General features: G+C 35.1%; 1 long non-coding RNA gene and 1 pseudogene across 1 annotated transcript in view; one reads left to right on the top strand and one right to left on the bottom strand.

Annotated features, from left to right (window-relative positions):
• The window catches only part of LOC142223388 (uncharacterized), a 232889-nt gene extending 215589 nt beyond the window's left edge, over positions 1-17300 (bottom strand). Inside the window, exon 1 of the long non-coding RNA XR_012718711.1 lies at positions 16872-17300. This is a non-coding gene — a long non-coding RNA (uncharacterized LOC142223388). The remainder of the gene's footprint in view (positions 1-16871) is intronic.
• LOC142223387 (cathepsin F-like) lies at positions 10956-12244 on the top strand (annotated as a pseudogene).
• Positions 17301-18029: the final 729 nt, after the last annotated feature.

Consider the following 18029-nt stretch of genomic DNA (forward strand, 5'->3'; position numbering starts at 1 on the left):
TTTCCCTTTTCATGTCTTCAATTATGATTGTGACTGTTTCAAGTTTGTTGACGCGTTCTGAGAGTTCTTTTATATCACTTTTATAAGAGTCCATCCTCTTGTCCATTTCAGTTAAGATATTTTTTAAGAGACCATTTACACTCTCGTTAATCATGTTTGTGAATGTATTAGTTAAAGTTGCAGTTTGTTTCTCGAAACGTTTATCTATTAGCATTAACATACGCTGAGGGGACTCGCTCACGCTGCGGAGAGGAGTACTGCTGCTGTTGCTGTGCTGAAGATCTCTCACTCGTTTTGGCGCCATAAGTAACATATCATCATTCTCATTGGCAATGTTAATAGCTTGTGTGCAGTTGAGGCTGGTATCTGTCATTGTTTTTGTTGGCAAAAACAGAGAGTAATATTGATGTTAATATTTAAGCTGTTTCTTTTTTGTTGTTGTAATATTCTTTTCGTGTTGTTTCAAATGCTTTGATTACTGTTTATGTTTTGCGTTTCAAGCTTTAATTTTATAAGTTGATTTTTGTTTTTCACTATGGTAACAACACTTATAGCTGTTTGAAAAAATCGATTTTTGTGCAATCTGGCGGTATTTAAGTCCAAATAAAAACGTTTTTAACCAGAGCAAACAAGAACACGTCTGTACGATACGATAGCCAATAGATTTCTTCAACATTATTTGTATAGGTAGGTACTATGTTTATTGGCACGAAAAAAAGTCCCTAAATCATTCTTTCGCGTTGAAAAATGAGAGTGTTGACAATAGATTTCGAAGGAAGAAAACAGCCATTTTGGAAATATTTCGCGTTTATTTCTCCGAAATTTAATTGACAACATCGCCAAACGTCATAAAATTATTACATATGTATACGCAGCAGCTGATTAGATTGTTTACACACACGCATTCATGATAATTGTTTTGAAAAGTTTTTTCTACCAGTTTTTAAATTGTTTTGCAACCAAACCTCACACAGCACTGGACACTAATAATTGTTAAGAATAAAACGCCAGCCGCTCTACTCCTGGTGTCTTACCACATTCGGCAACAGCTTTAACGACATGTGGAACATTGTCGTCTTCTTCAGCTTTTCCAAATGGATACCGTCAATTTGTAACGCCCATCTAACAAACATATAATTCCGGTGTTATGCTAACTTTTACATCATGCGCAGCAATGGACTCATTCATCAACAAACTTAATTCGTTGGTGTCCACAATATCTACACAATCGCATTGCAATACCAGCGGACAAGAGTGTACTTATGCCCATGCTGTTGCCGCCTCACTAGCAATTTCAAATCCAGTGGTCACCACCACGGTTCCCACAAAGGATAATAACGCCATTTCATTTGCCAATGTTGTTACCTCGGGGGCAACAACATCAGGGGGTGACCAGTTAAAACACGTACACCATACAATAGCTATAGTCAAAGTGAAACTTTTTGTTCAATCAACATAAGCCTATAACTCACGTTCAAGGGTGGTTCCTAAGCAAAAGTCACTGTTCCCGACTTATATTTCGCAAGATAATTCGTCACAAAGGGATGTTAGTGTTCTATACCAGGAACTCTTCGTTGACTGAAATTAATACATTGAGATGCAAAGTGGCTGGTTTACTGAAGAATGTTACTTGTTATACTCTCCCAATGTATAATTTTATAACTATTTCAGTCACGTTATAAAATTCAACCAGTGTATTGAATCGATAAAATGCAAGATATATGCACAATTAATTTTTGCATTTTATTTTTGGAACATAGCACATACATAATTACGATGCACGGCCAGCATTTGTGTTTATTATCCTTATACCCAGTAAAAAGAAACGATTGTAAAATGAAATTCTCTAAATAGAACTTTATTTTGTTAACATTTTTCTATAAATTTCATGTTATGTACATTATTTCTATTCTATCATGTAGTAGGGAGCCGTTAGATGGTGGCTTTATTACGAAAACACCACTCCAAGTTATTTTTATTTTGTCAATCGATCTTATTGCATTTTTAAATAACAATGCGAACCACATTTGTATTGTAATTTCACACAAATCATTTGAATAAATAAATTATTTCTTAATTCACATTCCAAATGGCGCCATGTTTTGAAACTAACTAATCTCAACATATGGAAGGATTTAACACGATCTAATTAGGGACTGTGCGCTTTACGTCAGTTTTTCAACTCGAAAAAACAAAGTACCACAAATGAAAAAATATTTCGGTAGTTTTTCGCATTTTTGGTTTTGTATGGGATTTCGCTGCGGAAACCGAACATAGTACCTACCTTATTACAGAAAAAGGTTCCAAGAACTAAAATATTTCGTGGAAGTGAAAATTACGAGTATGTTAGGCAATGAGCACAATCGTCTTTGTTAAAAATTCTTCCAAGCATATAATATTTTTGGGCTCAAAATGCTTCCAAACATATAATATGTTCACATAAAACAAACATATTAATGTTTCGGCAGTATCCAATAATATATGTGCTTCCTGCAAAATATGTTTGGAACATATGTTAAAGAAGCGAATTTTTTTAAGGGTGTGAACATGATTTTCTTCGAAAATTGATCACACACTGTTGCCATTTCTTGGAACCATTCTGCCCATTCACGACGTCCATGGTTCAAATTGAGTAAGTCTGAAATAGAGAAATGTCAAATAAAATTCGGAAAAAAAACTTGGCGTTTAGGTGTGGTTCACATTCAACATCGGCCCTTACAATTTAACCACCCGGTATATGTAATCATTTTATGACATTTTGCGATGTTGTCAATACATTTCGATGAAATAAACGCGAAAAAGTTCCAACATGGCTGTTTTTTCCTTTAAAATATATTGTCAACACTATCATTTTTCAACGCGAAATAATGATTGAGGGGAACTTTTTTGGCACCTATAAATAGAGTACCAGCCTATTGCAAGCAGCAACATACACTGACACATACCCTGCCAACATTTTTTGAATTTGACGACGCTTCTGAGAATCCCCACCACGTCGAAAACAATCGTATACGACATCAAAAACTCGCCGGAAAAGCGCCGTCACTATTGAGAAGTTGTACCACGCCAAGTTACTACAAAAAAGTATCGCATGAGTGCAATTATTAGGTGCCTTTTCTAATAAATTTAGAACGACGCCAATAAGAACCCCTTCAAACAATCAGACAAAGAGCATTTTAAGATAGTTGTAAAAGAATCATTGAGGTCAAGTAAAACACGATTGTTTAGATGTTTATTAATTTTATTAAACATTTATAAATTCTCATAAATATAACATTTATACGACTATCACATATTTAATATATTTTTATGCATTAATAAAAGATTGATGGTGAGTTACAAGTTGCAACAGTTACAAGTTGTAACTTACATGTTGTAGCGTCAGCCAGTGCTTTTATTCCCAATGAAGGCAACGTGTCTGGAAAAATATTTGAAAAACTATCACTTTATTCCATTTGGAAAGTCATAAATTGTTCCCCAATATACCTTTAAGCGAAATAACTATCTTTTTAGCACTTCATTATCATTTTTATTTAAATAAATTATAAGAAGCTAGTTGTGCTTGGTGTTTCACAAAATATAAAATGGCTCTTGTAACAATAGTGATGGCAAAATACTTTCATGCGAATAGTGATGGCAAAATACTATCACAGTTGACGATTGTTGCAGTGTCACTTACGAGTCTGTGGTAGCGATGTGGATGAAATGGAACTTTGAAATGCTGGCAGGGTATACATATTTGTTGCAGATTCCATTGTAACTGAATGGATAGATTAGGTTAGATTAGGAGAAAGTGGCAGCCCGATTAAGATTCAGGCTCACTTAGACTATTCAATCCATTGTGATACCACATTAAGTAAAAGTACCTATTACATATGGGCACTTCTAGTTTTAACCGCTGAACCTTCTTGATTATTTTTCTTTGTTGAACCATCCAGATCCGCAAGTAATCTGAAGCTATATGCTCCTAAAAGTTGCTTGCGCTTTACACAAAATGCAGGACACTCACACAAGAGGTGTTTAATTGATTCTTTTTCCTCCGCATCATGACAGCTCATACAATAGTCATTATACCTCTCGCCAATAGATTTTGCAAAATCGCCTATCAGGCAGCGACCCGTTATAGCAGATATCAGGAGTGATATCTGACGTCTCGAGAACATTAGCATATCTAGTGTGCGGTTTAAGTTGAAATGGGGCCATATTTGCTTGGTGTCGTTACAACCCTTACAATTCTCCCATTGAATATTGTACTGCTCAGCCATCTAATTGAGAAATTTGCGGCAGTCGATGGCCGTTTTCGAGTTGAGGAACACAGAGTCCAAGGATTTTATTGCAAGTTGACTGTCTGAGTATATATTAATGCCCACATTTTTTGGAACATTACTTCTCAGCCAATTCGTCACCTCTCTTATTGCTAATATTTCAGCCTAAAAAACACTACAGTGATTAGATAATCTTTTCGCTATTCGAAGTTCCAGATCATTAGAATATACTCCAAACCCCACTTGTCCATCCAATTTGGAGCCATCAGTGTAGAATGGATGATGACTTTGTATTCATTAAAATGGATTATTAAAGAAAATTAATCGTGAAAAATTACGATTTTAGCGGCTAAAGGTGGGTATTCAGTTCGAGTTTAGCCGCTAAAATCGCCACTTTTTCACGATTACTTTTCTTAATTAATCAACCTTAAGGAATACAAACTTTGTGAAAATTTGCTTTGGGGTATTCCCCATCAAGTTATAATAAAATTTGCAACAAATATGTATAATTTTATGCAGATTTTTTACTGATTTAGTTTTCACTTTAGCGATTTTAGCGGCTAAACTCGAACTTAATACCCACCTTTAAGGTGAAAACTAAATCAGTAAAAAATGCATAAAATTATACATATTTGTTGTTAATAAGAGACGTGGGCTTCGTTGAACGTTTAAAGATGAAATGAACTTTTATATCAAAAACTAACATTAGGGCTGTTTTCTTTTAGCACTGGATATGCTAAGCCCTTAAGAACTAAAATAAAACATAGTACTCGTTTATCCAGGACATCTCCAAAAATATGCAACACTGTCATCAGCTGTTTAAAAACAATCACAGAAAAGAAGTGAAATCTTGCATTTTTAATGTATGAAATGCTTCAATTAGTAATAAATATTTACTGCTGCGATTATTATACAGTGTCATAGTATCACTTTGAATTTCATGTTTTTCGATAAAATAGCCACAATAAATTGCTATTGTGAATCGAAGAAGCGTCACTTTATCCAAATACAATCTGGCAACATCGGCGCGACTTGCACTGATGAGATGTTCTGGATAGAACACCAGTGCAACGATGTTCTGGATAGCCCATACAAATGTTGCATCCAGTGCAAAAAGAAAACAGCCCTATTATATTAAATATTCATTCACAATAGGTAAAACACAAATGGTTATTCGATACTCGGTTACAATACTTTCCCTGAATAAACATTGTGAAAATAAACTAAAAATTATTTCAAGGCTTAAGCTGAGTACTATGTTTAGTTTTCAAGCTGAAAATCAGATTGTTTTCACGGTTACTTTTTTAAATTAATTAAATTATAAATATTAAATGGCTCACAATCAATTCCTTAGATGTTTTCCATTCATTATTTCACAAAACTGTATAAAAATATAATGGTCTTCATACAGATTTTTGTACTTTTAATTTTGTGTTTTGGTGAAAAATACGATCATAGTACTCACCTTTGAAAACTAATTCTACATAAAAACATTCATTTAATGTAATCCAAAACAATGGGTAAATTACTTATATTTATCAGAACTGACAGCTTTAGTAAAAATATATGCAAGCATCTTATTCGTTTCCAAGTATATCAGCTGTATCCCGCCACTTTCCAGCTTTTCACGAATGCACTTAATTCGTATATATATAATTCTTATATATACATATATAAATATGTAGCCTGTTGTCGATCGTCTGTCATCATAATTTCCGGCCCAATCAGCGTCACAGTAACTAATCAAATCTTGAGATGATCTTTGGTTCACTAAACCTTTGTTTATCGTGCCCTTTAAGTAACGCATTACAAGTTTGGCCGCAGTCCAGTGCGCTTTACTTGGGTTATTATTGAAACGGCTCAATACATTCACAATGTATGAAATCTCAGGCCTAGTGTTTTGAGCCGCGTATAATAGGCATCCTACAGCTTCCATATATGGCACAGTTCTCATTTCCTCTTTCTCCACATCCGTAGATGGACACATTTCAAGGGATAGTTTCTGGTTGATGTCTACTGGCGATGATACTGGATTGCAATCTTCCATAAAAAAACGTTTCAAAACGTCTTTAATAGGGCTGTTTTCTTTTAACACTGGATGCAGCATTTGTATGGGCTATCCAGAACATCGTTGCACTGGTGTTCTATCCAGAGCATCTCATCAGTGCAAGTCGAGTCGGTGTTACCAGATTGCATTTTGATAAAGTGACGCTTTTATGATTCACAATAGCAGTTTATTGTGACTAATTTATCGAATATCATGAAATTCAAAGTGATACAGTGTCATGAATAATCACAGCAGTACATATTTATAACTATTTGAGCATTTCATACATTAAACATTTAAGATTTCACTTGTTTTCTGTGATTGTTTTTAAACAGCTGATGACAGTGTTGCATATTTTTTGGAGATGTCCTGGATAAACGAGTACTCTGTTTTCTTTTAGTCCGTGACTGCTTAGGGTATCCAGTGCAAAAAGAAAACAGCCCTAATGTAATTCGATTGATCGATTTTTATCGAATTTCTTGAATTCTCATACCCAAAACCGAATATGCCTCTCCCATATCCTTCATCTGAAACTCTTTGGATAGTGATTTTTTAAAACTGGTTGTAGTATTGATTATAGTAAACATATTATAGTAAACACATTGATCTACTTCACTTCTTTTTAGGCCGGATTCAACGAGAACCTTATTCAAGGTATTATTCCATACACGACTGGCTTGTTTCAATCCATAAAGAGCTTTATTCAAAACACAAACACGATTGCTACCATCATTGTATCCATCTGGTTGTTCCATTACAATTTCTTCATGTAATTCACCATTAAGAAATGCTGTTACGGCATCAAGCTGATGAATTTACCTGGCTGACAATGCAATGATAAAGCGTATGGATGTTTTATCGTAGTCGATTCCACGTTGTTGACTGCATCCTTTAACTACAAGTCGTGCCTTATGACGAATTTTCTTACCATTTGCATCGTACTTTGTTTTGAATACCCATTTGTATTTTATGGGTCGTCGTCCTCGACTGTTTTCTGCTAGAGACCAAGTATTACTCTGGACCAAGGATTTCATTTCACTGACCATCGCTGAACGCCATTCCACAGCATCATCCGATTCCATTGCTTCTTTAACAGAGGGTCATTCGCAACATAACTTGTAACACAAAAATTATATTCGGCTGGACGTTTCATTGCCAATCTCTCCGAACGACGAATCTCATTAACTTCCTCTTTTGTGCCACGGACGTCGATGTCTTCTCCAATAGCATCTTCAAAACTCAAGCTTTCCTCTGAATTGATGTCATATTCTACTTTAAGACTATCTATCGACGCGTTTATACCATTGCCTCCCTGGGGAATTGAATTTCCGACCATTGGTTCATTTAAGGGTGGCACTTCTTCTACATCATTGGGTCGTGATGGTGCACATCTTGAGTTGGTGATTCTATATGTACTTCCCCCTCAGAATCAACAACCGCTTCTTGAATATCATCTACAAGATTCGGATATCTGTTAGTAACATTTTTATTCTCTGTACATACCTGATTTTCCATAAATACAACATCTCTGCTTATAATGATTTTCTTAGTAAGCGGGTCAAAAAGGCGATAACTGGTTGGCTGATACGTCCCTGGTCAGACACATAGATGACGTCGCTAGTATTAAATGCATATTACTTTTATATAGTACCGAGCTTCAAACGATTCGTGCCAAAAGTTATGTATGCGCATAAGTTGTGTTAGTGATATACGCCGTCTTCAAGAAGATCTAAATAGTCTTGCAGATTGGTGTTCTTCCAATTTCCTGACGATTAATGTCGGGAAATGTCGCAAGATCTCATTCTATAAATGTAAAAATCCAGTTTTCTATGACTATAAACTCAATGGATATAGTATTGAGAGAGTTGAGGAGGTTAAAGATTTGGGTGTTATATTTGATTTCAAATTTACGTTTGTTAGTCATATAAATACTATTATACCAAAAGCGTACTCCTTACTCGCTTTTATTAAGAGAAATTGTAAACATTTCAGGGATCCATATTCACTGAAATTAGTACATACAGCATTGGTACGATTTGATATATGTATAATTTTTAAGTTTTTTGTCTGTAAGGAATTCTTGTAATCCGCTGACAAAGTAATGGCCTCTGTTTTTTGGGATGCGCATGGAATAATTTTTTTCGATTATCATGAGAAGGGAAAAACCATCAACAGTGACTATTATATGGCGTTTGAAGGTTGAAATCGCGGCAAAACGGCCCCATATGAAGAAGAAAAAAGTGTTGTTCCACCAAGACAACGCACCGTACCACAAGTCATTGAGAACGATGGCAAAAATTCAAGAATTGGGCTTCGAACTGCTTCCCCACCCAACGTATTCTCCAAATCTGGCCCCCAGCGACTTTTTCTTGTTCTCAGACCTCAAAAGGATGCCTATTTTGAGGCAAAACCGAAGGGGTACTACAAAAATGGTATCATAAAATTGGAACGTCGTTATAATCGTTGCATCGCTCTTGAAGGGAACTATATTGAATAATAAGAACGAATTTTGACAAGAAAAGGTGTTTTTCTTTGTTAGACCGGGGACTTATCAGCCAACCTGTTATGCCTTGCTCTCATTGCTGTATCCAACGAAAATGCATCACGTAGACTTTGCATCAAGCTGGGAACGTTTTACTTTGGGTACGTGTACAAATGCCTTGCAACCAAAAACAGACTGTGTCTTTTTCCGGTGCGTAATTCCTCTGGGCTCACATCATTTTTTCTACATGGAGTTCTATTAATCAAATAAGCTGCTGTAACTGCCGCTTCGGCCCAAAACTTTTCATCCAAACAAGAATCAATCGTCATGCAACGCACACGCAGTTTTCTGATGCACTATCCCACACATATCCAAGTGCTTCCGAAAATCTTCGCTTAAATATTCAGTGTCATTGTCGGTGCGGAAAACTTTAATTTTCTTCGAACATTGATTTTCCACCATTAATTGAAATTTTTTAAACTCCTCGAAAACTTCAGATTTCCTCTTAATGGGGACTAGAAAAACCTTTCGAGAGTAATCATCGATAAATGTAACAATGAATCGAGACCCGGAAAAAGATTTTGTTTTGAATGGTCCCATTACATCCGAGTGAATTAATCCGAGGACTTCAGTTGCTCGATTACCACATTCCTTGAAGGAGCTTCTTACATGTTTCCCTATTATACATATATCACGTTTGTCAAAATTGTTCGTCAAATTATGATAATGGACGTCACTGATTTAATATAAATTTGCTTCACATATATGACCAAGGCGTCGATGCCATATTTCAGTGTTATTACTCACAGTGAGTGCTTTCTGCATTTTGCCCTCTGTTGTACAGTCCAGCCTGTACAAATTTTTTCTTGAAGTCGCTGTTGCTAAGATTTTGTTGTCGCTTCCCAAAATTCTGCATTTACTTTTCTCGAAAATAACTGTTTTTCCAGTAGATGTTAGTTGGCGTACAGACAATAAATTCGCACATAATTGTGGCACACATTCTACGTCCTTTATAGTTGTCTCGCTCTCGTAACCAGCTAATAGAACATTTGCATCACCGATACACTCTACAGCAATTTTGTTGTTGTTTGCAACGGTAACCACTTTACCATGTGACGCCCGAATCAACATACCAGTCGTCGGCGTCAACGTCCTTAGAAGAAAAAAATGAAGCAAACATAACTTTATCGTCTGATACTTTTGCTTTCTTTTTTGCGTCAGCATTTTCTCGAAAATTTTTCTTTCCCTTATTGGTACAATTCTTGACAAAATGGTCTTCCTTACCACAACCATGACTCTTGAACTTTTTCTCATTTTGCAACTTTGCGTTCGAAAAATATGCATTAGCGTCTTGTAGGAGCAAAATTTTCACAATATCCACGGTTAATTTTGACTTCAAGTTTTCGACGGCCAATACCAAAGATTGAAATTCCTCCGGCAATCCAGCCAACATAAGGGATGCTACCAGCTCGTCGTCTGTGTTCAAACCAGTCTGTTTGATCTTTATGGACGTCATTGCCATCTTATTGATGTAATCCTCCATTGAATCAAAATCACCAAGTTTCAATTGAACAAGTTGTTTCAATAGCTCTACTTTTCTAGTGAGGCCGCTGTCTTCATAAGCCCGTACCAATGCATTCCAGGCGTCTTTTGCTGTTTCCGAGTCAGCAATATGTGCAAAGTTGCTTGGTTCTATCATTAACGTAATCTCTGCCAATGTCCGTTCATTGAACTCCTTATCAGCATCCTTCGACTGCGAATTGATCCCCGTCTCAACGATCTTCCAACAATTTTTCAAAACTAGATACGACTTGGCGCTGCGCTTCCATGTATCAAAGTTCTCGCGCCCACGTAATTTCTCAAATGGAAATGAAAAATTCGTCGCCATCCTTAGCTTTTCTTAGATTGTATAAATTGTTAAGTATCTCCTCAAAAGAATTCACTTTTCGCGTGAATCAAAGGCCCATAACCTGTTGTTAATAAGAGACGTGTGCTTCGTTGAACGTTTAAAGATGAAGTGAACTTTTATTTCAAAAACTAACATTACATTAAATATTCATTCACAATAGGTAAAATACAAATGGTTATTCGATACTCGGTTACAATAATATTTGTTACAGGTGGGTGTTAAGTTCGAGTTTAAGGTGGGTACTATGTTTGTTGGCACGAAAAAAACTTCACCTAACCATTCTTTCGCGTTGAAAAATGAGAGTGTTGACAATAGGTTTCGAACGAAGAAAACAGCTATTTTGGAACTATTCTGCGTTTATTTCTCAGCAATTTAATTGACAACATCGCCAAACGTCATAATATTTTTACGTATACATACGCAGCAGCTGATTGTTTACATACACGCATTCATAATAATTTTTTTGAAGTGTTTTTCTACCAGTTTTTGAATTGTTTTGAACCAAATCTCACAAAGCACTGGACAATAATAATCCAAATGGATTCCGTCAATTTGTTATGCAAACTTTTACATCCGAAGCAATTGACAATCCGTTCAGCAACAAACTTAATTCAGCAACAAAACAATTGATGAAAAACGCTACTCGTTCATTGGAATATGCCGAAAAGAAGACACATAAGGAACAAAATCATCATAGTTTGAATAAAGTCGAATATCTTAAAATCGTCGTTGTCACACCACCATGGAAAGACAAATGCGTGTGAGAATTTTCAAGCAAAATTTAAAAATCATACAGGATTTGGATGCAAATGAGCGGTAGTGCCAAATATTGTATCACTGAATTTGCTGATTTGACCAGTACCGAATATAAACAACGTACCGGCATGTGGCAACGAGATGAGGGTAATGCTGCTTTAACCCCTAAAACTGAAATTCCAGACATTGAATTGCCCAAAGAATTCGATTGGAGAGAAAAGTTCAATGTGGCTCTTGCTGGGCTTTTAGTGTTACCGGCAATGTCGAAGATTTGCATGATGTCAGGACTGATAAACTGGAACAATATTCCGAGCAGGAATTATTATATTGTGATACAACAGATTCAGCTTGTAATGGTGGTTTGCCCGATAATGCTTATGATGCCATTGAGAAAATTGGAGGTTTAGGACTTGAACTTGAAATGAATTTCCCTATCATGCACGCAAAGAACAATGCCGCTTCAATACATCGAAAATCCATGTTAAAGTAAAAGGTCATGTTGATTTACCCAAAAACTCATACATGTGGTGGCTGTCTGTACAACTCTTTGAAAGGTTTTTGTGCAGCCATCATGGAAATACAAACCATACCATTTCTCATACTTAATACTACCACTCCATACCCAATAAATTTTCATCTAGTTTTTTTTTCTCACATATATATTTTTTTGTTACTTCCTTATTATTTTTTGTCAAACGAAAGTATAGTGTATAATGTAAAGTTCATATTCAAATTCAATAAACTTAAGCCCATAACTCACGTTCAAGGGTAGTTCCTAAGCCAAAGTCACTGTTCCCGACTTATAATTCGTCACAAAGGGATGTTAAGAGTTCTATACCAGAGAATATCTCAGTCACGTAATTAAATTGAATTGATAAAATGCAAGATATATGGACAATGAATGTCGCTGAGTGAAATTTAAAAGCAACAATTAAATTAAATCGATTCATTCCAGCCTATCGCACTGATCAACATCAGTCCAAAATGATTGCAAGCATGAGTGCAATACATGAAAATTATTTTGCTATTCAAATAAAAACAAGTTAGAAAAGTCTAAAGTCGGGCGGGCCGACTATATATGCACCACTTTGTGATCTACATTTTCGATACCATCTGAAATCCTCCAAATTTGTTGGGTGATATATATATATAAAGGTTTATGTTCCCATATACATACTTTTAAATCTGAACCGACCATATAAAGGGTGATTCTTTTGAGGTTAGGATTTTCATGCATTAGTATTTGACAGATCACGTGGGATTTCAGACATGGTGTCAAAGAGAAAGATGCTCAGTATGCTTTGACATTTCATCATGAATAGACTTACTAACGAGCAACGCTTGCAAATCATTGAATTTTATTACCAAAATCAGTGGCAGAAAATCCGCTTTTTTATCGACAAATTTTGTTCAGCGATGAGGCTCATTTCTGGTTGAATGGCTACGTAAATAAGCAAAATTGCCGCATTTGGAGTGAAGAGCAACCAGAAGCCGTTCAAGAACTGCCCATGCATCCCGAAAAATGCACTGTTTGGTGTGGTTTGTACGCTGGTGGAATCATTGGACCGTATTTTTTCAAAGATGCTGTTGGACGCAACGTTACGGTGAATGGCGATCGCTATCGTTCGATGCTAACAAACTTTTTGTTGCCAAAAATGGAAGAACTGAACTTGGTTGACATGTGGTTTCAACAAGATGGCGCTACATGCCACACAGCTCGCGATTCTATGGCCATTTTGAGGGAAAACTTCGGAGAACAATTCATCACAAGAAATGGACCGGTAAGTTGGCCACCAAGATCATGCGATTTGACGCCTTTAGACTATTTTTTGTGGGGCTACGTCAAGTCTAAAGTCTACAGAAATAAGCCAGCAACTATTCCAGCTTTGGAAGACAACATTTCCGAAGAAATTCGGGCTATTCCGGCCGAAATGCTCGAAAAAGTTGCCCAAAATTGGACTTTCCGAATGGACCACCTAAGACGCAGCCGCGGTCAACATTTAAATGAAATTATCTTCAAAAAGTAAATGTCATGGACCAATCTAACGTTTCAAATAAAGAACCGATGAGATTTTGCAAATTTTATGCGTTTTTTTTTTTTAAAAGTTATGAAGCTCTTAACAAATCACCCTTTATTTAAGACTTCTTAGAAATTTTTTGACTTAAAATTTAAGTCGGTTAAATCGGTTAACGCCCCATGGCGATAGATATTTATTAGAAATAAAGTTCAATTCGAGTCATTTTTACAAGTTTTCGACTAACAGTGACGATTTTACAATGTATTTTGATCATTTTTCTCGAAATCAGAAAAAATATATATGGGAGCTATATCTAAATCTGAACCGATTTCAACCAAATTTGGCACGCATAGCAACAAAGCTAATTCTACTCCCTGTACAAAATTTCAACAAAATTCGAGTAAAAACTTGGCTTCTTTGGTCATATGAGTCTAAATCGGGCGAAAGATATATATGGGAGCTATATCTAAATCTGAACTAATTGTTTTCCTAGTGCAAAATTTTAAGCAAATTGCGCTAAAACTATGGCTTCTGTGATCATATAGGTCCAAATCGGGACTTAAATCTGAATCGATTTCAATAAAATTTAGCACACTTGACTTTACTGCTAATTGTAATCCTAGTGCAAAATTTCAACCAAATCAGGGTAAATCTCAGGCGTCTGGGACCATATAAGTGCATATCGGAAGAATGATATATATGGGAGCTATATCCAAATCTGAACCGATTTCAATAAAATTTGGCACACTAGACTATACTACACTGAAAAAACAGTGAACCCACCAGGAAAGATAACTTTCAATTAATTTTAGAAAATTTGGAACTTTTTTAGAAAATTTTAACTAAACGGTATTACAAGCGCTGGCATCACTCCGATATGGCAAAAATAAGTAAATATTTTTCGACAAATTCAAGAAAATTTATTAGACATAACTAAATTTTTTCAGTAGTTAAAGAAAATTTTGTAGTTTTAAGAGAAATCTTGGAGTTCAAAATTGCAAGAATGTCTTTAGTGACATACGAAGTTCATGATGGACACATTTTTGGTAAAATTTACAAATTTAAAGAAATAATGAACTATTTTGTAAGAAATACGAAATTAGGAAATCTTTGTGCTTTATTTGTGTATAACTTTTTCCCGTTTTTTAGTTCATTTAACTAACACACGCAAAAAATTATTTGACTAAAATAAACTTTTTCCAAACATAATGATTCTATGAACTAATATAAAGTTAATATGGCTTTAGTGAAATAGAGGGTTCACTTTTTTTTTGAGTGTACTAATTGTTCTCCTAGTGCAAAATTTCAACCAAATTGGGGTAAAACTTTGGCTTCTGGCCCCATCTGATCCAAAACACATAATTGTGTCAAATTTGAAGTCAATTGGGCTTAAATTGCGACCTAGGCTTTGATTACAAAAATGTGTTCACAGACAGACGGACATGGCTATATCGACTCAGGAACCCACCCTGAGCATTTTTGCCAAAGACACCATGTGTCTATCTCGTCTCCTTCTGGGTATTGCAAACATATGCACTAAATTATAAAACCCTGTATAGGGTATAACATTTTATTTATGTGGCATAAACATTTACCATTTATTTTTGGTATAACTTTGTTCAGAACAACTAATTTTATTTTTGGAACATAGCAAATTATTCTTGTGATTCCATTCGTTGCAACCATAGTACTGCATCATCAATAGCACTGCCTCCTTTATATTTACCATGAAATGACAGCATAATTTGTGTTTATTATCCCGATGCCCAGTAAAAAGAAACGATTGTAAAATGAACTTCGCTAAAGAGCTAAAAGAGCTTTAGGGTAGGTACTATGTTCGGTTTTCGAGTTGAAAACCACTTTATTTTCGCGATTACTTTTCCTTAAATAATCAAATTTATAAATAAAAACAAACTTATTCCTGTAAATTCTTGCCGAAATCTAGAGGAACAAGAAACCACGCATCAATTTTGTTGATTTGTCTGCTTTATATTGAACTGTTTTAATAAAGTAACCACGAAAATTTCAACGCGAAAAGCGAACATAGTACTTACCTTTATTTGTTAACATTTTTCTATAAATTTCATGTTATAAGGCCGGTACTCTGTTTGTTGGTGCGAAAAAAGTTCCACTCAATCATTGTTTCGCGTTGAAAAATGATAGTGTTGACAATATATTTTGAGGGGAAAAACAGCAATTTTGGGACTTTTTTGCGTTTATTTCGTCGAAATGTATTGACAACATCGCAGACTGTCACGAAAATATTACATATACACAGGCAACTAGTGGCTCGATTTACACACACACGCATACAAAATAAATAATTTGAAAAAGAAGAAGCAGGCGAAGTTATTTTACAAATATCTTTGGAATTAAACAACTAATTTTACAGTGCTGCATTTTATTTTTTGGAACATAGCAATTAATTCTTGTGATTCCATTCATTGCTACCTCGGTACTATACATGTTGAAGTGCTAATGCTTGTTTTGGAACATCAATTGCTGTGCCTCCTTTTGTTTAAATTATGTTTTGTGTTTATTATCCCGATGCCCAGTACAAATGAAACGATTGTAAAATATAATTCACCAAATAAAGCTTGTATTTTTTTAACATTTGTGTTTAAATTTCATGTTATATATGTACATTATTTATATTCTACCATATAGTAGGGAGCGGCTAGATATTGTTGCTAGTTTATTATGGAAATACAACTCCATGGTATACTTTGTTTTATCAATCATCAGATTACATTTTTAAATAATAATCAGATCCACTTTTGTGTTATAAATTCACAAAAATCAGTTTAATAAATAAATTATTTCTTAATTCACATTGCAAATGGCGCCATGTTATGAAAATACTGACTACGCGAGTTACGTCAGTTTTTCAACTCGAAAAAAACAAAGTACCACAAATGGAAAAAATTTCGCTAGTTTTTCGCATGTTTTGGTTTTGTATGGAGTTTCAACGCGAAAACCGAACAGAGTACCGGCCTATATACATTATTTCTATTCAATCATGTAGTTGGGGGCGGCTAGATGGTGGTTGCTAATTTATTATGAAAATACCACTCCATGTTTATTCCGTCAATCGATCGTATAACAATTTTAAATAACAACGCGAACCACTTTTGCATTATAATTTAACACAAATCATTTGAATAAATAAATTATTTCTTAATTCGCATTACAAATGGCGCCATGTTTTCAAACTAACTAATCTCAACATATGGAAGGATTTAACACGACCTAATTAGGGACTATGCGCTTTATGTCAGTTTTTCAACTCGAAAAAAACAAAGTACCACAAACGAAAAAATATTTCGGTAGTTTTTCGCATTTTTGGTTTTGTATGGGATTTCGCTGCGGAAACCGAACATAGTACCTACCTTACGGCCGGTACTATGTTCATTCTTGCGAAAAATTTTTATGGAAACCATTATTTCGCACATAGAAAGCGGCGTTTTTTTAGGTAGCTTGGAGCGCTGTTTTACAGGGAGCGATATTGGATTAAGTTGGTGGTTGTTGCTTGTTTTTACAAAATAACATTTTATTTTTCCTTGGGCAATTGATCTGCTATTCCTTTGATCCTTTGTATAGTTTCGGAACAAAAATATGGTCCGTGTTTGATTTATAAACCCGCACAAATAGTTTTTAATAAATAAATTATTTCTTAATTCACATTGCAAATGGCGCCGTGCTATAAACGTCAGTTTTTCAACACGAAAAAACAAAGTATCACAAATGGAAAAAATTTCGCAAATTTTTCGCATTTTTTGGTTTTGTATGGAGTTTCAACGCGAAAACCGAACAGAGTACCGGCCTATACCTGGTAATTTTGTAGGTAAAGGCCGGTACTCTGTTCGGTTTTCGCGTTGAAACTCCATACAAAACCAAAAAATGCGAAAAATTTGCGAAATTTTTTCCATTTGTGATACTTTGTTTTTTCGTGTTGAAAAACTGACGTTTATAGCACGGCGCCATTTGCAATGTGAATTAAGAAATAATTTATTTATTAAAAACTATTTGTGCGGGTTTATAAATCAAACACGGACCATATTTTTGTTCCGAAACTATACAAAGGATCAAAGGAATAGCAGATCAATTGCCCAAGGAAAAATAAAATGTTATTTTGTAAAAACAAGCAACACCACCAACTTAATCCAATATCGCTCCCTGTAAAATAGCGCTCCAAGCTACCTAAAAAAACGCCGCTTTCTAAGTGCGAAATAATGGTTTCCATAAAAATTTTTCGCAAGAATGAACATAGTACCGGCCTTAAGCCGTTTAAAAAAATAATAATCACTTATTAATTGGCATCGCTCCGGATTACATTTACATACGCATATCCTAGGAGGAAAGTACTTCTCCCCAAGCATACTTTCGGCCATGAAATAAGTAGTGCTTTTAAAGCATATAATAACCTAATATGTAATCACTTATTCGTAGATATACCAAATCTTGTAAAATAGCCACTTATTGTCTCAGGCAACCAAATCTCGAAGGAAAAAATATTCATCAATTTAAATTAGCCATTTTAGTTGCATTAAGC

The sequence above is a fragment of the Haematobia irritans genome, chromosome 2 (genome assembly GCF_050003625.1).
Source record: "Haematobia irritans isolate KBUSLIRL chromosome 2, ASM5000362v1, whole genome shotgun sequence".
Taxonomy (NCBI): domain Eukaryota; kingdom Metazoa; phylum Arthropoda; class Insecta; order Diptera; family Muscidae; genus Haematobia; species Haematobia irritans.